The 21268-nt window shown below is 55.9% G+C and overlaps 1 protein-coding gene across 1 annotated transcript in view; it reads left to right on the top strand.

Moving 5' to 3' along the window:
• The first annotated feature begins 190 nt into the window (after positions 1-190).
• Positions 191-21268, top strand: part of AHDC1 (AT-hook DNA binding motif containing 1) — a 59396-nt gene continuing 38318 nt past the window's right edge. Inside the window, exon 1 of the mRNA XM_024766883.1 lies at positions 191-296. The gene's annotated coding sequence lies outside the window, so the exon portion shown is untranslated. The remainder of the gene's footprint in view (positions 297-21268) is intronic.

Raw genomic sequence — 21268 nt, 5'->3', positions numbered from 1 at the left:
GTCCAGGGCTGTGAGAGTGTGTGCGCGGTGGGGGGAGAGAGGGGGGCGCAGAGAGCGAAGGAGTGATAGAGGTGGGGGGCGCCGCGGGAGCGGGGGGCCGTTATCAGTTACCTGCTTTATACCATAACTGAGATTATATTATCATAGTGTTAGGACTCAAAGGGAAATATGATCTCGATTTTAGGGTGAGCGACGAAGCTGCCGAGCGCCCGCGTCGCTGCCGCGGCCGGAAGACAGACGCCCCCCAAAGCCCCTCGCCTGGCTCGGACCAACGGAACCGGCAGCCCAGCACTCCGGTGAGTGGCGCCTCCTCCCCAGCCCTAGACCCCCGCTGGGGACCGGCCGGCCGGGCTCTTTTGTGCAGCGCACCGGGGGTGCTCTGCGCCCCCTCCGCGCGCCCGGGTCCGGTCCGCCGGACCCCGTGGCTGCGGTGCCCGCGGTGCGATCGGTCTTTGTTTCCACCGGGGCCCGCGGCTCGGCTGGGCTCGGCTCGAAGCCTGGCAGGCAGCGCTGGGAAGGGGGAGGTGGAGGTGGACGAGAAGGGGGCCAGGGGAGGGGGGGTTCCCGGGTTTCCTGGCCGCCCCGCGGCTCCCCGGGCTCGGGGGCGAGGTGCGCGCCCAGCGCTGCCGCGCGCCCCCTCCTCCTTCCCCTCCCTCCGTCTTTGGATTTAAAACTGCAGTTTGCTCTCCAGCTTGCTGAGAATGTGGCGGGGGTGGGTGAAGGGGGGAACCGTGGGACAGGAGAACAAGGCTGACTTTTAGGAACGGCCCTGGGAAAGGGGGAGACTGCGGAGGGAGGAGCCCCTCCCCTTCAACCCCCAAATCCCAAGGTTCTGCTGGTGCTCTGGGAGTTGAGAGGCGGGGACCGAATGACCCGGAGCGGGTGTGGGGCGGAGGAGGGATTTGGGGGCGGCCAGGGCCGTAGGGGTTGGGCCGCGTGCCCGGTTACCTGGCGAACAAAGTCGGCTCACTTTTGCATAAATAAATAAATAATCGCCTATCAATGCATTTCCTCTGAGGCTCTGATTGAATCGGCCCCCTCTTCCCCAGGGGGTGGGGTGCTGAGTGACAGCTGTCAGCCCCCTGGGCCGGTAGCTGGGGGTGAATTGCAGAATCCCTCTGCTTTCTGGCTAAGGGCGCATTCCCCTGCTGGGTCCTGGTCCCCAGGCAGAGCCAGTGGGGCAGAGGGCTGGCTCTGAGTCTAGGAAATAACCTTGTTTCCTGTTCTACAGGAAAAGGGACAGCAACCCAGAGTTTGGGGGCTGGGGATGAAGACTGATGGGAGCTGGAGGGGTTCCCCAGCAGCCTGACCCCCCAGCCTCCTGCCAGGCGAAGGGGCCAGCTGAGGGAGGAAGGATGTGGGCCTTGCTGGCCGGAGGCGGGAGCTGGGGCCGTCCCTGAGGCTATAGTTGGAATAACCGCTAGAGACTAGTGAACTTCTTGCCCCAGAGCTCCTACCCTCCAGAGGTTGCAAAGATCAGTGAGGGCATGAGCTTTGGGGGACCAGTTCAAACCAGTGACTCTTGTCCCTCTTGGTCTGGCATTGGGGCAGGTGCCCAGGTGGGCGGGCATTGCCCCCTCCCCAGGCATTCCCCCCACACCCCACCCCACCCCAGGTGTAGTCTGTCCTCTCAGCCACCTCCTTGGTCAGTGCCTAAGCTGTGCCCAAGCCCTCAGGGACCTTCTCCTGGTGGGCTCTCTCCCCCTGCCTGGGCTCCTGGCCCACGTGTCGATATTTATTTTCTGTAGTAAAATCCATTTTTAATGCCGTTACTTTTGAAATAATATAGAGAGAAACAAATGTGATGTGTTTAAGTTGCCCTCTGTGAGTTTTTAATGTGATCTATGGCTGAGGTAGTGATGGAAGGAGCTGTTCGGCTTGGGGGAATTTGGTGTCATAAAGAAAAAGAGCTTGCTGTTTATTATGGTTGCTGGGCTGGGGGGTCTGGAACAGGGTCGTGGGGGCAGGGAGCCCCAGCACCCCTAGGTGCTGTGGATGGACAGGGTTGCTTCTCAGTTTGGAGGTGTGTGGGTTCCTGGATTGTTTTGCATTGCTCTCCAGCCCTTGATGGGGCCTTTGGTGAGGGGGCTTGGGAGCTGGGGGGCTTTGTCCCCTCCCATTCCACCCGGTTAGATTGGGGCAGGGAGGCTTATGGAACCCCCTGCTGAGCTAAGTGGAGGTGTACTGTAGGGAGGATGGATTTGGATTCTAAAGGAGATTAAGAGACAGAGACGGGATCTTTACCTGCTTGGTGTGGCTGTGCTGGAGGCTTGCGGGGCAAACTGTCCCTGGCAGAAGACCTTTTTTTTTTAGGGGGGGGCTGATCTGGACCGGCAGAGCCCCAGAGGGACATTGCTTGTTCTCAGTCAGCCTGGAGCGCTGGCTCGAGCCACTACCTCCTCTTGCCTCTGTTCCCCATTGGACAGGGGCTTTCTCCAGGCAAACCTGATCCCCCTCACTTCCCCTCTTCTCTGCCCCACCCCAAGTCAACTTCTTTTTTTTTTTTTTCTGGTTTGTGGAATACAGAGCTTTGTGCCTCAGGCCAGCCACCCAAGACCACAGGGTGCCATGCCTTCATACCAGATGCCCAGGCACTTCTGGTGTGATTAGTGAGGTCAAGCAGACTCACCATTATGGGATGGAGCCCAGCTCTGCCTGTGGGTCCCCTGGGTCTCTTGGGACAGAGCCAGGGAGGGGGAAGCCAGGATGGGGTGGAGCTGGGAACTGAAGGGGAGGAGCAACGGTAACATTGTTGCTAATGTCAGCAGATGGGCCCCCCAGGGAGAGAGCTGGGGGAGGTGGGGAGGAAAGAGACCCAGAGAGCCCGACGTGAGGTGGAAAGAGGAAAAGATGGTGACAGAAGCCAGTGATGAGGGGGTGAGAGAGAAAACGGTCAAGGAGAAGAGCCAGGATCACAGCCCCTGGAGATGGCATCCAGGGGACCAAGAAGGCCTAGGCATGTGCCACTCCCCACCCCACAGCCCAAAATGAGCGGGCACTGAGAGCCTCTCACCCAAGATCAAATGCTGCTAGGATTGTATCTGGAGGAGAGACAAGCAAACGTCTCTGGGAAAAGAGAGGAGGACAGGTGGGAGAGGGAAAGAAGGAAGCTCTCCCACAGGAGGAGAGAGAACGGGGAGACAGCTGGATTCCAGGGGTCACTTGACTAATGCTCCTGCCCCAGGGCAGCGTCTCCCCTCTCCCCAAATGTCTGGGAACAGAGCCGACCTCTTCTTTGGACCTGGAGGCGGAGCCTGAGGCAGGTACAGTGCCCCACAGGTTGTGGGCGCTCTGTGTCAGGAGGCACCGGGCTTTTAAAAGTGGGGAACATTAGGACCGTTAGAGACACCAGGGGTGTCATCCGGTTGGATCCCCCCACCTTGTTTGACAGGAGGAAATCCAGTCTAGAGGGGCCCCCTCCCCTTGCTTGCCTGGGACCTAGGCTCTTTCAGTCCACCTCTCTGTAGTTAGAGAGCTGGAACAGCTGCAGGGGGCCTCCTGGGTGCGGAGGGGGCCAGAGCCTGGGGAGAGGAGCAGGCGGGCACCCTTGTGGCCAGAGCCCCCCCAGGGGAGGGGGAGGCGCCGCTGCTGGGAGAGAGGGAGGGAGGGGTCTGTGTGAGGCTGTGAGCTCGTAACCTGGGTTGGAGGGCTGTTCTCCAAGGCAAGGATGCTGCTTGAACAGAGGCCACCGGCATGAGCACATGTGAAGGGGCTCCAAGGCACACAGTTGGGCGCTGACCCGCACAGACGCACAAGGACAGACATACCCGCCCCTGTCCTCCCTCTTCGTCTCTCCTGGCGTCAGTGGTTTTCAAAGGAGCCTCCACGAGGACTGTTTGCTGTGCAGTTCCCCCCACCCCCCAGCCCGTGCCTCTTCAAACGCAGGGATGCCCTCCAGGCAGCTTTGTGGAGGCTCCTGCCTCGACCATCTGAAGGCAGATGGGTGGGCTGGGATCTGCTGCCGCCCCCCCAGGGAGTGAGGAGGCGGCACTGCTCCTTCGGCCTGGGCACAGGAAGAGACAGATGGACTGCCTGTCTCGACACGGGGACGTGGGGTCTGGGGGTGGGCGGGCACCACCGGCAGAGGGGCTCTAGCGGGCAGCCCCCAGGTGGGCCCCTGAGCAGAGGCCAGGACTCTGCCCTTCACCTCCTCAGAGGGGCACCCGCCCTCACCCCGCAGCCCCATCACCTGTCTGGGCACAGGGGCCCAACTCCAGCTCCAGCACCCCTAAACACACAGCCCCAGCACGCCCCCAAGCACACAACCACCACATGCCTGCCCACCCAAACACCTATTACAGCCCTAGTACTTAACCAAAACCCAGATGCTTATGACCCCAATATACCCCCAGACACCCCAACACACACACAAGGCTTCTGCCACATCCTGAAACAGATCAACTCTTCCTCCAATCCCAGCACCTCCCCAGATACACCCAGGACCCTACTGTAGCCCTAATACCTTCCACACACACAGGTTCTCAGAGTCCCAGCACCTAACCAGACACCCACAGACTCTCCCGACGGCCCCAGCGTTTCCCTCCGCTGCAGCTCATCACGTCCCCAGACACACCGATACAGCCCCCTACACCTTTCCAAACTCTCCCCGCGACATACACGTACACACACCGCCTCAACACCCACGCAGAGGAGGACACCCCTGTAGCCCCACCATTTACCTCAAACACACAGACACGGTGCATCTTTGAACAGTAACGTCCCCTCAGCTTCTCGTACCTTCCAGGCCGTGCACGTGCATGCGCACCCCGCACACGCGCACACACCCCCCAGATCCCAGCACCTCCGCACACAAGCAGTCCTCTGTGTGTTCCCCAGCAAGCTCCAGCTCCAGTACTTTCCTCAGCCATCCAAGGGCCCAGGTCTCCCTGGGAGTCAGTTCCGACAGTGAAGGTTACTTTACTAGATGCATGATTTTAAACGGAATCTCCACCATCTGTTCCACCCCCTAATTACAGATGCACAGAATCCGCCTCAGAGGGCAGCATGAGGGGAGTGATTTAGAGGCTGAGCTGCTTCTGCCTGCATTAGGGCTGGGGAGACTGGGGGGGCCTCTGGTATTGCTCACAGCCCCCCAATCCCATCTCTTTCCCAGGGGCCCCTCGTGCCTCTTCTCTTGCTGGGGGAAAGGCTCCTAGAAAGGTGCCCTGACCCCCTAGACCTGAAGGAGGAAGCAACTGCAGTGCTGAGGGAGGGGCCCCTGAGAGATCGCCTGTGTCCCAGGCCCCGAGTCTGGGGAGGCAGGCTCCATTAGAGCCTTAAAAAATTCAGTGGATCGATCTCTTGCCTGCTTCTTGTGCCCTGGGGAGCCACAGGCGCTGGCCTGGCCCAGCTGTCTGCCCACCCCAGGGTAGCAAGGATTAGTGAGGTTAGGGAGCGGGCGGTTAGAGCAGAAGTGGGGACATCCAGGTTTTGGCAGCAGAGGATGTGGCCAGGCACGCCAGGACCCACCAGGTGTGTTTGCACGTATGTGCCGGTCCTCCTTGGTGCAGCTGGCAGGCCCGACCCCAGCTTGAGCCTTGCCCTGTGGGGCTGGACGGGCACCAGGGGCCGGAGGGGATGGGCCAGGGGATGGGCCAGGGCCTGGGCCTCAGAGGGTTCCGAGGGACACCCCGAGGATGGGTCTACCTTTGCCCGTGGCTCCGGGGACCTGGGGCCCCGGCCAGCTCGCTGGTGGTGGTGGCGGCCGCGGGCACACTGCGGTAGAAGCTGGAGCATTCACTGTGGGGAGAAAGGGAGAGAGGCCGGGCTACAGGAATTTTAAAGATTGCTGTAGGCAGGAGGGTCTCTGGAACCCTGTGGAGCGGGCAGTCATGCAGAAGTAATCCTATCGCCGCCTGCCTGGAGGAGAGGAGAGGAGAGGGGGCTGGGAGGGGAAGGATGGCGCAGCCGCCCCTTTCCCACCTCGGCCCCTGCGCCAGCCAGCTGTGGAGGGAGCCCGGGACCCCAGGGGGCTCCCCCAGGGAGGCACCACCCTTCCACCGCTGCCTGTGCCCCCTGGAGGGGCGGCACCGCAGCTCTTGCTCGGCTAGGAGCTCTGGGTTTTATAAATAATGCAGCTTGGAGGTGGGGGCCAGCTCAGCCTTGGGTCACCCACTGTGGCATCGTCTCCAGCTGGCAGTCCTGTGGCAGAGCCCCTCTGCCTTCCGGCCTGCTCCTCCTCTTTTGCTGTGTGAGCTTGGGCCAGAGGCCCAGCCTGTGTGAGCTGGGCCAGGGTAAAGGAGTGTGGAAGAACCCAGAACCCCCTGTCCTTTTGTACCCCGCCCCCACCAGCCTTCACAGGTTAACTGGCCACTGGCTCAGCAAATCCAGGCTGGGAAGGGATGACCCGCTGTACAGGGGCCTCCCCAGTTCCAGCCCCTCCATTTTGCAGATGGAGTAACCAAGTCCAGAGAGGGCAGGGATGGCCAAGGCCAGACACCTGATGAGCACCTCCTTCCTGTCCCATTCTGCTGTCAGTCAAGGCTCTTCTCAGCCTCAGCTCAGCTAAGAGCAGGGCCTGGGGGTCGGGGGGGATGTTTGGGAAAGTGGTTGCGGCTGAGACGTTGCCATGGCGATGCTGCAGGATGCAGAGCTGAAGTGGGGGCCTTCAGGGTCTCTGGGGCCCCCAGCTCCACACCCCTGTGGTCTTCTCCTCCCCATCTCCTGTCCCCCACCCAGAGGCCTGTCAGGCAGCTCCGGTGACAGGCTGGGTGGGTGACAGGTGGTGCAGGTGATGGGCTGGGTGGGTGACGAGCTGGGTGGGTGACAGGTGGTGCAGGTGATGGGCTGGGTGGGTGACGAGCTGGGTGGGTGACAGGTGGTGCGGGTGCGAGGCAGGCAGGTGACAAGCTGGGTGGTGACGGGCCCTGCTGATGACAGGCAGGGGGTGTGGTTGGCGGGGATGCTGTCTTCTGGCTGGTGGCCTGTCGCAGCCCCCCACCCTCATGCTTGTGTACATGCACAGACTCTGGGCTCAGAGCTTGGGGCTAAGATACTAATGAGGCTTATTACGTGTGGGGGGGCAGGTGCCCAGGCTCACTAATGAGAGGCCTTTAACGAAGAGGGGAGACAGCTGGGGGGCTTTGAGGAATTTGGCTGGCCCTCCTGGTCTGGAGGGTGAGCCAGGTCGGGACCCCACCTACCCTTCCCCCCGGTCACTTGGCTTTGTGTTAATACTACCCACAGTCATGATAGTTACCATTGTCCGAGCGTTTGCTACGCTGGGCGAGCCCTTTGCATGCGTTTTCTTATTTCAACTCAGCAGTTGTAGGAGGGAGGCACTATTGCCCATTTTATGGATGAGGAATCTGAGGCTGAGAAGGCAAGGACTTCACATAACAAGTTTCTGTTGCAGCTGACATTTTAATCTTAAGTCTTTCTGTCCCCAGAGCCCGTGCTCTTAACCATCCCACCAGTAAAACTCAGGTCTTGGTGCAGACCCCGACCTTCTCTCAGGGCCTCAGTTTCACTCTTCTGGAAAACGGGTGTGCGGTGGAGGAGTGAGCACCATACGCTCTTCAGCTCTGACTTGGGTGGCTTCAGGGGCTCCTCCAGTTAACTGCCAAAGCCTCACCCCATCTGGCCCAGATTCTAGGTGACACCCCTGGACTGGAGAGAGGGCAGGGCTTAGCACTGAGGGAGCGGAGCTGAAGGGGGGATGCCTGGGGTATCCAGACCACTTCCTGCATTGCGTGGTGGGGAGGCTGAGGCCTGGAGAGGAGCAGCAAGGGCCCAAGACCACACACCCTGTGAGCTGTAGGGCCCCGTGGGATCCCAGGTCTCCTGGCCTGTTGGAAGGGCGGGGCTGGGAGTGGTGCCAGAGCTGGGAGGTCATCTCCTCCTGGACCCCACCCACCAGCCTAGCTTCTTCCCTGGAGGTTGTGAGCCCCTACATCCTGGGAGGGTGCAGGGGGCTGTTGGCCACCTCTTTAGGGCCATGCCCCTTCCCCGTCAGTCTGGTCCCCTAGTGTCAGTTGAGCTCCTCCCTTTGGGACCCATTGGGGTGGAAACTCCCTGGCAACAGCTGATGGATGGGTTAAGGCCTTGACATTGGCCTGGGGCCACAGCATGACCCTGGAGGGACCAGGCTAGGGCTGGGGGGCTTGGAGGGGAATTTAAGGGAGAAGAATTAGGGTCATAAATCTTGGAGCATCTGGGTTCTCTTCTCCTCGACCTTAATCTCCTACCAAACCTGCTCTCCGGCTGCTCATCCAAGTCTGAGGGTTGAGGGGGGTCCACCTGCCCATTCCCCTCTCCCTCCAACTGATGCCTCCCCCGAAATTGCACCCCCTATGGGGAAGAACAAGTTGCAGCCACTGCCGCTGGACAGAATTAAGAACTTGTGTGTCTAGACTACTGGATTTGGCCTCTGATTCATAACGGTAGGCAGGGCAGAGAGCTTCACTGCCTCAGTTTCCCCAGCCTTGGGTTTGAAATCCTCTCCTGGTGCCTGACTGCTCAGTCAGGAAGGAGTGCTAAGACCAAGAGGGATTTCACAGCTGCGGGACACATGGCCCTGTCCTCAGAAGCCCCATTCTGAGATAAGCAGCACAGTCCTGGCCTTGAGAGCCCTCACACCCAGAGGTGAGGTCTTGAACTCAGGCTGGGTGTGCGCTGAGGCTCAGGTAGGGAGTGGGTGGTGCTGGGTGGCTGATCTGCTTTCTGAAGCAAAGGCCGAGGCTGGGGAGAGGCCAGAAGAAGGGTGGCGGTTTGCCTGGGGGGCTGAGGAGCCGTCTGTGGTTGGGGGTGGGAGCCTGGAAGGGTCTGGCTTTCCCATAGTCCCGGGCAGCTGTAGCCTGAAGTTCTGGGGCCCTCCTAGCTCCCCAGGGAACCCGCTGCTGCCCGGCCCTGGGGACCCAGGCGTCCTGGCGGGTGAGGGCGGGTCTCCGGCAGGCGCCCTGCCAAGCCTCGCAGCCTGCTCACCAGGAATCTTGTTGCTGAGAGATGGAAAATCCCTGTCGGGCCTGCAGCTCATCCCTCCCCTCCGGGAGGAGGGGCCCAAAGATTCCTTCCTGCACCCGCCCTCCCATCTGGGGCAGGGCCCTCCTCAGCAGTGGGTGGGGCTGGGGGGGCCCAGGACAGGCCTCTAAGGCTCCGTCACATGTCCTGGAGCCTAGCCCAGCCAGCAGTGGGCACCGGGGCACTCTGGAGGCAGAATGAGCCTGGTGTGGCAGAGGAGAGGTGGGGGTAGGGTGCTGAGGCCACAGGGGGACCTGCATAGGGGCCTAAGCCTGGCCCTGGCCCCACTGGCTCCCCCAGGGCGGAGGGTGAAGAGTTGGTTCTCTCCTTGGACAGGAAGACGAATGATCCCATTATGGGAGCGTGATTTTATTCCACGTGTCACGGAGTCTGAGATTAACTTGCTCACCAGTCTGTGACAAACCCCTCACACCCAAAACACACATACACACACAGAGGCACAGAGACACACGGAGATCCTTGGTCTCACAAATGCACCTTCCACAGGCACACATAAGCATTTCCATACTACAGCACATGGCAGACTCTCACATGCAGATATACAAGCACACACTCGCACTTAAAGATACACCGAGATCTAGACCCACAGTCTCCAAAGCACAACGTTCTCCCACTCACACTAAGGTCACACAGACAGAGATACAAACAGGCGGTCCAGGGGGATGCTCGCAGCCCTACTTAGACATGCACAGATCAAGGACGCCCGGTGCCCCACAGGCACAGATACACGTAGACACACACAACCCCAGACACAGTCTTGTGGGCAAGCCTAGACCAACCGCCACACACACTGAGACAAAGGCCCAGAAACATACAGAGACAAAGACAGGCACAGACACACAGCCGGCAGCACGCACACAAGCACAGGCGTGCACACCCGGACACAGACAAAGACAAATAAATGCCCAGAGGTTTTGCTGTGGACAAAATGTGAGGCGCACACACACATCTGGGCCTCCTGCTCGACCTCTCTGCCTGGGGACGTGGTGATCTGGCGCCCGTGGCTCCAGCGAGAACTCTGAGGAACCTTCTGCTCCGTCAGAGCCCCCCACCCTGGGCCCAGGGCCAGCCCCCACCTCTGGCTCCCGGCCCGTGGCCGAGGCCATGCAGCCACACCCTCAGCAGCGCCCTGACATCCTACCTCACCCTCCGCGTCGTGCACACTCACGGTCACACCGTCTCCTCCCGCACGTGCTCACGACACCCTCCACGCCCGCACACTTACGGTTTCTCCCTCACACCCCCCTCAGGTGTCCCCTCCTTGTTGTCTTTCTCACTGTCCCCACCCCCTCGCCCCGCAGACATGCACAACCTCCGGCACAGCCCTCGTGGCCCACACCCTCGCCTTCTCACGCAGACCCCCATGCACAAATAGAACGCACGGGCTCTCCGCCACAGACCCACAAGCCACGTACACGCGCTCCTTCACATACTTCCTCAGCACCACTCTCACAGACTCATTCACAAATGCAGCACACTCACACACGCACACTCCCCCGCATACATCCCCACCGCCTTCTCACATGCGCGTGTGCGTGCACACACACACACTTTCAGAGCCTCCCTCACACCATCACTTTCCTTCCTCTGTCTCTCACAAACACTCCCTCTGCCAAGAGCGTGGCTCTGCTGCAGAGCAGCCCCTGAAGTACTCGTCACTGGACTCTACCACGTCCTTGGCCTTCCTGGCCTCAGTCTCTTCCCTTCCACCTCCAGCCCTGCATACTGTGGCCTTGTATTCTTTTGCCATTTCTCCGTTTAGTCAACAAGAATATATAGAGTATTCATTTATTCATTCAACAGATGTTGACTGAGCACTGATTATGGGTTAAGCATTGGGGATACTATGACGACACAGGTCCTTCCCTCGTAGAGCTCTCAATTTTGTGTCCAATTCGTTTGCTGCTTGTCTCATCTGACTAGAATGGAAGGTAACCCTTGATCTTGGATGTTGAGAGATGTGTAGGAGTTCACAGGAGGAAAAGTAGGGGAAGGGTGTTCTAGGCAGAGGGCAAAGCATGTGCAGAGCCTACAAGTAAATCAAGGTACAGTAGGCTGGAAACTGAGGTGATGCTCAGAGACTAGAGGAGAAGCTGCAAAGAGGGAAGAAGCCAGAAGTCACAGAGTTTAGATGCCATGCTCAGGGGTTTAGATTTTGTCTAGTGGGCCACAAGGAGTAATGGGAAGTCTTTAGTGACAGGACAGGGTGAGGAAATGATGGTGGTCTGACCTAGAAGAGGTGAGTGGGAAGGAAAGGAGACTCTTTTAGGCACAAGAACCAGTGGGGTTCCAGTTCCAGAGCTGTGACCTGAGGAAAATCACACAACCTCTGTGACCTGGGTCCATCACATGAGGATGGGAGACAGTACCGGAGCCGGGCTTATGGTATATTCTCGATAAACAGTAGCCATTATTGTCAGTTATCGGTAGGACATGGCAGGGCATCAGATGAGGAGGAGATTTTACTGAGCACCTACTGAGTGCTGGGTACTGTGCCAGGTGCTAGGGCCCAGAGGGGAGGGAGGTGATCTGCGGCTTCAGGAAGCTCACACACCGTAACCACAGCTCACGTGGACAACAGAGCACAGGGTGTGAGGGTGGAGGCAAAGCACCTCGGAAGGTTAGAGGAGCATGAGGGCTCTGGGTGGCTCACGAAGGAGCTGGCATTGAGCCGAACCCTAAAGAGGCTGGTTGAACTTGGGCAGTTCAGGCAGAGGTGGGAGAAGGAGCTTCGGGGAGAAGGAGCCCTGTGAACGACACAGCCTGAGGGCAAGGGGTCTAATCCAGCTGTTGTGTGGGACACAGGAAGGGGGTGTCGTGGGATGGGATTATGGAGGCGAGACCTTGGTGGCCAGGCTAAGAGGGGGTGGTCAGCACGGGCTGAGCTGCACTCTAGAAATCCCATGTTTTGGTGGTGACCTGGAATGTGTCCATTAGAGACTCTGCTCCAGGCTCCGCCAGTAAGCCATCGGGTGACGGTGAACAACATGCCGTTGCCCTCCTCGACCTCAGTTTCCCCATCTGGAGTTTAGTCTTGTTTAGGAGGGAATTCCGGTATCATGTCCTGGGGTTGGCCTAGCCTACTTTGTTGGGCATCTTCTGGCCTGGGATTCTGGGTCTCAGCAGTGCTTCCTTCCTGAGCACCCTCAGCCAAAGAAAGGAGCAAAATGAGGGGTTCCCCAGAGGCAGGTTTGGGGCGCTGCAAATGAGGGGCCAGGAGCTGCACACGGAAGGGAGGGGTCTGTGCCTGGATCTGACTCCAAGCTCCAGAGAGAAACCAGAAGAGAACGTCAAGGTCCCTCTTCCCTCTCGCCCTGACCCCGCGTGGTGGCAGGTGTGGGCCACGTGCCCAGTCCCTGGTCCAGGGGGTATCAGGACTATTCTGCCCACTGACAGGAGCAGGGCTTGGGTTCAAGAATGTGGCCCAGGGCTTAGAGTCCCCTGGGGTTAAGGAGCCAGGAGGCCAATCTCAGGGTGGCAGAGCCAAGTAAACGCCCATGGGTAACTGGGTTCATTTATATTTGGTGTTGCCAGGAGTTGTGGTCTAAGGCAAGTCCTGGTGACACCCCAGCTGCCTGGGATCCTGGCTGCAAAGGGCTCTTTAAGCATCTCACCTGTGAGGTGGGGCCGGCAGAGAATTAATTTCCTGTGCTATTTTAATTTTGCTGTATTTAATTTGCTGTTTATTTTAATTAATTAATGGCGGGTAATGGTCTATCGTAACTTGCTGCGGCTGGCTCCTCTTCCTTTTCAGAAGGGTGGAAGGCCAGGCCAGGTGATTGCCGAGTTAGCAGTGGGGGCACGGGACGGCCTTGGGGGCCTGACCCTCTCCCCCTTTGCCCCTCAGTCCAAGGGTCTTCTCCACTCTCCCTGGTTCTCCTCCAAATGGGCCCTCTCCTCCCCCCTCACTAGTAGCCCCTCCTACTTCTTCCTCTTCTCCCCTCAGGCCTGCCTCAGGGCCTCAGATGCAGTAACTTGGTGAAGAGAGGCCAACGTGAGATCCCTGCCTGTCCCCCAAGAAACTGTATTTTAATGTCATAGGTGGTGGATTAAAGGACAGGGAGCTTGGCTTGCAACCGAAGTGGTGCTTAAGAGATGTTGGGAAAACTTATAAAGAGGGGGCCAGTTTTAAATGGCAGCTCCCTTCCGCACCCCAGCGCCCAAACAGCACACCCATCGGTGTGGTCAGGCCTATGGGACACTAGCATGTTCAAACGCCTGTGAACACATCCATGGGTGTCATTTCAGTTATTAGTTAATCTCTAGGACAGACCTCCAGGGGAGGATTATCCCCTGTAGAGAGGAGAAAGTGAGGTTCAGAGAGGCTAAGTGACTTGTCCAAGGTCACACAGCAACTAAGGAAAGCAGGGTCTGGATTCTGGCTATAATCTATCTGGCTGCATAGAAGGAGTTAACAGTTGGAGGGAAGGGAGGGGAAGTGGCTTGGGGCTTAGGGTAGGGGGATTAGGTCAGAAGACTGATGGGGCCAGGAGATGGGGTCGTCTGGCTTTCGAGGATGTGGGGAGAGGAGAGGAGCGGGTCCTTGCCACAAGGGGCTTCCCGAGATGTGAGGTCTCTGCCACCTGTTTCCATTTCCCTCGGTGCCTTCAGTTGTCTGTTTGGAGCTGGGGTTTGCTTTGTCACTTGCACTGCACCTTACCAGGGGGACCCTTCCATGGCTAGGTGGAACTCTAAACGCATAGCATTTACCACGTCCCAGATACTCTTCTAATTTTGTAAATAGATATTCATTTAATCATCATAGTAGCCCTCTTATTATCGTCTTTATTTTACGTATCAGAAAACTGAGGCTTAGAAAGGTTAAGTATGGATAACTTGTCCAAGGTCACACAGCCAGTACCTGGTGGAGCAGCCTTTGAACTTGGAATACCGGGATCCATAGTCCTAGTTCTGAGCCTCCATACCATCCTGCCCCCTTAATGCTCTAAGTGGGAGATAGGGCCCTGAATTCCCAGGACGTACTGCATCTTTGGGGTGCCTCTAGCCTTGGTGGAAGGGGAGCTCCAGCCCCACCCTCACCAAACCCAAGTCTGATAGGGCAGACAGAGCCCACAAATCTAGAGCTGCTTTGTGAGGGAAGCTGGCAGAGTGTCAGGGTGTGCCTGGCTGGGAGGCGCATATCAGCAGTTAGGAAGCCTTTCGAGCACGGCCCCGTGGCCACAGTTCTGGCCATGGTAGGGGGTTGGGGACACAGAAGTGTTGACAGAAGCATTGCCTCAGACGGAGCCGTCAGAGAGCTTGCCTTCTGACTGACTGGAAAAACAAGGCAGGTGTGTGTGAACAGTTATCAACAGTTGTGTAAGACGGGGAGAGAAACGGCACAAAACCCGAGGCCGTTGAAAGCGTTTGGGCTTGGAATCCTTTGTGGCCGTTGGATGCCTCTCTCAGCCTCAGTTTCCTCACCTGTCAAGGGGAGATAATGATGGCTCTGACTCCATAGGATTTTGTGAGGCTCAAGTTAGATAAAATGTGAAGGATTTGAGCTTTGGAGCAGGGGCCCAGTGAGCATCCATCTAGATGGCATTGGAGCAGATCAGAATGGGAATAGTGAGGATGAGGAGGCCAATGAGGGTCTCGGCTTTGGAGTCAGACTGCTTGGGTTTAAATCCCAACCATGACGAGTCGCTTACCCTCTCTGGCCTTGATTTCCTTGTCTGTAAAATGGGTATAATAATAGTACACCCCCACCACCACCATCGTTGGGTATTGTGAGGATTAAACTAGTTAATTCATTTATTAAATAAGCAATATTGAGCACCTGCTGGGTGCCAGACATATTTCTACCCACTGCAGATAATAGTCAGTACGTGTTAGCGATCTTACTGTTATCATCAGTCATTTTCAGGAGGCAGGGGACTGTTCAGGGAGGAGCAAAGAGGAGGCTGAGGCTTTTCAGGGTCTTTGCCTAAACGGGGATGAACGACATTCTGATCACAGGCTGATATTTAGTGAGTGCTTACCATGTTCCCAGCACGTTAGCTTATGAGGCTTATGAGGTGCTCACATCATCCCCGTTTTGCAGGTAGCAAACAGGTCGAGAGAGGTGTAGTGACCTGCCCAAAGGAACACAGCTAGTAGGGGGTAGAGCTGGGTTTTGAGAGACTCAAAAGCCAGGCTCTTGATTACAAAGCTTTAAACCTGATTAAGAGATGGCATGGGGTGGGGCAGTGATCCAGCAGAGGAAGGAGGGAGAGACGTGGCCAGGAGAGGGATAGAGGTGGGCAAAGCCTCCAAACTCGGCAAATAGTGAGGAATGGACCAAGTCAGCATATGCTCCCCCAGTGGGTTTTCCCAACAGTAAACAACAAGGCATGAGCTCAGGGAAGGGAGCGAGTGAAGACTGGAGGCCAGGCTTCCCAGAAGAGGTGGGTCTTGAGAAACAGGCAGTTGAAAGACATGGGGAGCCGGTGCATTCCAGGCAGAGCACACAGCATCCGCAAAGGCCCTGAGGTGAGTGAGCAGCGTGGTGTAGGGCTGAGAAGTGGGAGGAAATGGCTGAGGGAGGTCAGAATGAGGGTTGGGAGGGCTGGTGGCCTCAGGGGCATAAGGAGAGAGACAGCCCCAGGGAGATGGGGAGGATGACAGAATCAAGAGGCCTAGCTAATGTAGGAATAGAAATAACCTCCCATCTGGACAGGAAATAGAGCACAGTGAACAAGAGGGCAGGTTCTAGAGTCACATTCTAGTCAGGCTGCTTACTACCGTGTGATCAGAGCAAGGCACTTGATGTCTCATTTTCAAAATGAGGGGTAATGAAAGTACCTCCCTCCTAAGATGAGACCATCTGTGAGGAGTGTGTAGTGCAGTGCCGGGCACGTAGTAAGCACTTGATTCATTCATTCATTCCTCAGCTACCAAGTGCACACTTGGTGTCAGGCACTTTTTTAGGGCACACAGCAGAAAACAAAGTAGGTAAAAATCCCTGCCCTCAAAGAGCTTACATTTAGAGGGTGAAACAGTTAACACAAAAATCAGTAAAATATATGGTTTGTTAGATGCCGATAAATGCCAAGGAGAAAAATGAAACATGGAAAGGGCTTGGGGAGTGCCAAGGTTAGAGTGGTTGCACTTTCAAGTAAACTTACAAATGGAGGCTACTGTGTAGAATTATTGTATAGCTGTATTATAGCATTATTTGTATGACAGGTTTTAGTAGAAAAAGTACCTTCCAGTTTAGGAGGCATTTATCCTTCATTGGTATCACTCAAGGTGTAGGTATTTCTGTCCCCATTTTATAGATAAGGACGTTGAGGCTCAAAGAGAAGATTCTGACCTTGGAGTCATGACTCGAGGATAGGCTATACTGGCTGACTCCCTGTGACAAGAGGAGTGTTGTTCCTGAAAGTCTGGAGAGAAGGAGAGAGAGGCTAATTGGAGAGGATATAGAAAGTGGCTAAGGTGGGTCAGTGTCTCGGGATAGAGCTGAGCTGGAGAGTAGGGGCAGAGGCCTACTTCCTGGAGCCAGAGCTCAGGTCAGCATACCTCAGTGTGGCCTGATCAGAGTGGGTTCGAAGTGGCTGGACCCAGGGGCAACCCTGAGGGCAGAGCAGGGGCAGCAGGCTGGGCCTGAGACACTGCGTGATTGAGCAGAGGGGCAGAATCTGTCCAGAACTCAGTGAGTGTGTGGGTGGTATGGAGAATATGGGAGGGGCTTGAGGAGAGGACTGACCAGACAAGAGGGAACAGTGAGGAGGTTGGTGGGCCAGAGCAGGCTGTGCAGGCTCTTGAATATCAGGGTAAAGACCTCGGCCTTGATGTTGTTGTCAGCAGTGGGGAGCTATTAAAGTTTTTGGAGCAGGGACACGGTGTCATGAGAATGAGATTTTTTTTTTTTTTTGGCGGTACGTGGGCCTCTCACTGTTGTGGCCTTTCCCGTTGCAGAGCACAGGCTCCGGACGCGCAGGCTCAGCGGCCACGGCTCACGGGCCCAGCCGCTCCGCGGCATGTGGGATCTTCCCGGACCGGGGCACGAACCCGTATCCGCTGAATCGGCAGGCGGACTCTCAACCACTGCGCCACCAGGGAAGCCCGAGAATGAGATTTGAGGAAGATGAATCTAGCACTAGGTAGAGCAGATTTAGGGGAGGTATTTGGAAGTGGGGAGCCTGCCGGGGGGCTAGCATAGTTGACCATGCAAGAAATGATGATGAGGTCAGATCAGAGAGACAGCTCGGGCTAGTGGAAAGAGTGGGGCCCAGGAGATGATACTCCTGGATGCTACCGTTGGGTCTGCCTTGAATTTTCTTTTTTCTTTCTTTCTTTTTTTTTTTTTCCTTGGGCGCACAGCTCGTGGCTTGTGGGATCTTAGTTCCCTGACCAGGGATTGAATCTGGGCCCACGGCAGTGAAAGCGCCAAGTCCTAACCACTGGACCACCAGGGAACTGCCTACCTTGCATTTTCTGAGGGACCTTAGGCTAGTCCTTTCTCCTCTGTGCCTGTTTCCCCATTTGGATTGAACTAAAGGCTTCCCCCCCGCTTTTTTTTTTTTTAACTCTTTGGGCTAAGGATCCATTTTGAGAAGAGATGATGAGCCTTCTCTTCAGAAAAATACTAAAATACATTTTGGTTAAAATCGTGTGAGGTTTACAGACTTGTCAAAGTCCATTCATGGAACCAAGGTAGATCATCAGTAATAGTAAAAATAGCAGCTAGCGTTAACATGCTTATTATGGGCAAAGTGCTGTACATCATAATCCCGTTCCGTCGGCTCAACAACCCTATGAGGTAGGTACCATTATTATCATTCTGTTAAGAGTTGAGGAAACTGAGGAGGCCTAGAGAGGTAGCGTGACTTGCCCAAAGTCAGAGCTGGAATCAAAACCTGGGTGTGTCAGCTCCAGAGCTTGAGATCTTAACCGCTATGGTTAAAGGCTAGGATTCTAGGATGGAGGAAGGAGAAGTGGCAGGGAGGAGGGCAGATGTGGGAGAATTTTCAAAGAAAGCCATGGAGAAGGAGACCTAGAGAGAAACTGTGGGAAGGGCAGATGGTGGTGCAAGCTCGGTCCTGAGGTGATAGGCACAGGTGGTTGGAGGTGAAGATTCTGTTTGGAGGCGCCTTGTGTAGCTTCCAGGAGATTGGTATCTGTCCCACATGACCCTCAGCTAAGTGACCTGCTCTGGAGCCTCCTGGGGAGGGGTGGGGCTACTCTGTCTTCTTGGCTTGATTATGTTCTGCCCCTTTGGCAGGAAGAGCTTACCCTTGACTCTTTGACTCAGCCTCCAGTGCTGTCTCTGGAATCTACCCTTCCTCCCCCTTCCCAAGGCCATTGACAAGGGCCAGTGGGCCTTGATCTCTCTAGGGGAGTTTGGAAGTGGGGACACCCTTTCCATCCCAGAGAAGAGTACTGGGGCCCATGTCCTGAGATCAGAGTGGGATCTGGAACCCAAACAGCATTGGGTACATGTTAGGTTCTGGTTGAGATCCTGATCAGCAGTACCATCTAGGAGGAGGTGATCGAGATTAGACTGGGCCATAGTCTCAGGCTGGAATCTAGATTTATGGTGGGTTGGACTTGTTGGTCGTCTAGAACAGGGGTTGGAAACTTTCTGTAAATAGTCCGATAGTAAAAATTTTAGGCTTTGTAGACCATTGGGTCTCTCTCATGAGTACTCAGCTCTGCCATTGCACCTTGAAAGCCTTCATAGATGGTGCTTGAATGAATGAGCATGGTGGGAACTTCCCTGGCAGTCCAGTGGTTAAAGACTTTGCCTTCCAGTGCAGGAGGTGCAGGTTCAATCCCTGGTCGGGGAGCTGAGATCCCATGTGCCTTGGAGCCAAAAAACCAAAATATAAAACAGAAGCAATATTGTAACAAATTCAATAAAGACTTTTAAAATGGTCCACATAAAAAAAAAAAAGAAGAACGAGCATGGCTCTGGTCCAATCATACTTGAATCATAAAAACAGACAGCAGGCTAGATTTGGCCCTCTGGCCATAGTTTGCCAATCCCTGATCTAGAACCTTATTCTTCCTGCAGATGTCTAGATCTTAAATATTGCTAGACAGTGATCTAAGCAAGCAAGGCTGGGTACTCTAGAGCCACACTCTTGCTGGATCTAGATACTGGGAATTGGTGATCAAGAAATGTACTAGAGAGTGGTTTAAAGCAGACTAAGCCATAATCTCTGGCTGAGCCAGATTCACAGAAAGCTGAGGAGGGGTGGTGTGGGATGGTGAGATTTAGACCCACACGTAAGGCTGTGGTCTGGATGTGGGGAAGTGGGTGAGCTAAAGCCACACAGATATTGATCTAGAGCAGGCAAAGTCTTGGTCCAAAGCCAGAACACCATATGATCTAGAACAGCACTGTCCAATGGAAATGTAATAGGAGCCACATATGTAATCTAAATTTTCTAGTAGCACATTAAACAAAAAGAAAGAAATGAATTAGTGTTAATATCTTATGTAACCCGATATACCCAAAATATAGTCCTTTAAACACATAGCCATTGTAAAAATCATTGAGATATTTTATATTCTTTTTTCATGTTTAGACTTCAAAATCTGGTGTATAGTTTATATTTACAGCACATCCCAGTTGCAACTAGCCACATTCCCAGTGCCCAATACCTAGTTTCTACCACAGTGGGCAGCATATTCTACCAGCATTGGGCAGTTTGGAAGCAGACTTTTCTTTGGGACCAGGGTCCAGAGGAGTCATGAGCCAGGATGATCTGGAGTAGATAGAGTTGGACACACCAGAGGTTATATTCTTAGCAGACTTGAACTGGGTATAGACTGGCTTATCCTGGGAGAGCATCTAGGCCCTGGGTTGGGAGGTGGTAGTGGTAGTGGTGGTGGTGGGATCCCTTCCTTGGAGTCCTGACCAACTGGCCTCCAGCCCCTCCCTCCCTCATCCCAATGTCACCTCTGACTCTGGAGTCTGGTCTGGCCTGGCAGGTGGGGGTGGGGCGGGGTAGCAGCTGGACCCTTGAGGGAGCAGGAGCTCCACCCCTCCAGGCTAGCTGCTGCCAGCCTTCCTGGACTGACTCTGTGGAAACAGGGGGGCCCAGAGACAGAAATAAACTGCCAGGTTTCCGGGGCAGAGTGGGGGGCCTGCCAACCTTTGTGCTTCCTTGCTAAGGGGTCGGGGGGACAGGAAGCAACTCCTGGCCCTCTCCCAGGCTGTTACCCCTGCATGCCATCTCTCCTTACCCCTAGGTGTCCTCACCCCCATGGCTCTGAGGCTGGGCTAAGCCTAGATAGAATTTGGTGGATTAGTGAACCCTGGGGGCCCAGTGGAGTCTGGGACTGACCCTTGGGAGCAGAGGGTGATCCTCCAGGGCCCTGGACACAGCTCTGTGCCCATTTCTAGATCCCATCCTAGGGGCCCCAGTAGCTGCCCCAGGGCAGGAGGTGAAGAGATTCAGAGGACTGCAGCAGGGCATTAGACTAGGAGTTGGAAGATCTGTGTTAGATGCTCAGCTCTGCCACTAACTGGCCAAAGGCAACTTTGAGCAAATCACTTTGAGCCTCAGTTTACTCTTCTGTTAAAACGGGGCAGTGTTTGTCCTGCTCGTCTGGTTCATGCAGACTCTGGAGCCAGAATTTTGCTAATTCTGGCCTCTGCCACCGTGTGACCTTTGGTGGGTCACTTAACCTTCCTGAGCCTCAGTTTCCTCATCAGTAAAGAAGGAACATTACCTACTTTATGGGAACTTTATAATCAAGCGAGTTGATGCATGCTAATTATACAGGGCAAGTGCCCAGTGTTGGATCTTGCCATTGGGTGGACCGTAAGCTCAAATGGGTTGTAAGTGAAAATGCATTATTCGAATATGAGGGATTCTTCCCCTGTTAAGAGTCCTCTCGGACCCCCTCATTTTATAAACGGGAAAACTGAGGCCCCCAAAAGAGAAGGCATTTTGGCCAAGGAGAGGCACACAGCAAGCAAAACCTTTATTTGGTACCCACCGTATAAAGCCAGGTAGCTCACCCCCAATTTACAGGTAAGGAAATCGAGGCCGGTGATTGGCTACTGGTGCCCAGTGGCGCTATCCAGTGAGGCCTGAGTCCGCAGCTAGGGAGGGAGTGCCCTGGCCGCCCACGCTCACCGGAGGAGGGGCGTGCAGGTAGCGGGCGCCCTGGAGCCGCAGCCGGAGCCAGGCGCGCTATTAATAATCCCGCTGCTCCGGCTCGGCCTCGGCCGAGAGCGCAGGTCCGGACCGCCGCCGGGCGCCTCCCGGGCCTGGGCCGGGGCCCGAGCCCCAGACGGATCGCGGCGGCCCTCCCCTTCCCCCCGCCACCTGCCACCCCCCCCCACACA

The sequence above is a fragment of the Neophocaena asiaeorientalis genome, unplaced genomic scaffold (assembly GCF_003031525.2).
Source record: "Neophocaena asiaeorientalis asiaeorientalis breed wild unplaced genomic scaffold, Neophocaena_asiaeorientalis_V1.1 scaffold79, whole genome shotgun sequence".
Lineage (NCBI taxonomy): Eukaryota > Metazoa > Chordata > Mammalia > Artiodactyla > Phocoenidae > Neophocaena > Neophocaena asiaeorientalis.
The sequence above is the reverse complement of the archived record's forward strand: the minus strand, read 5'-3'. Positions and strand labels throughout refer to the sequence as shown.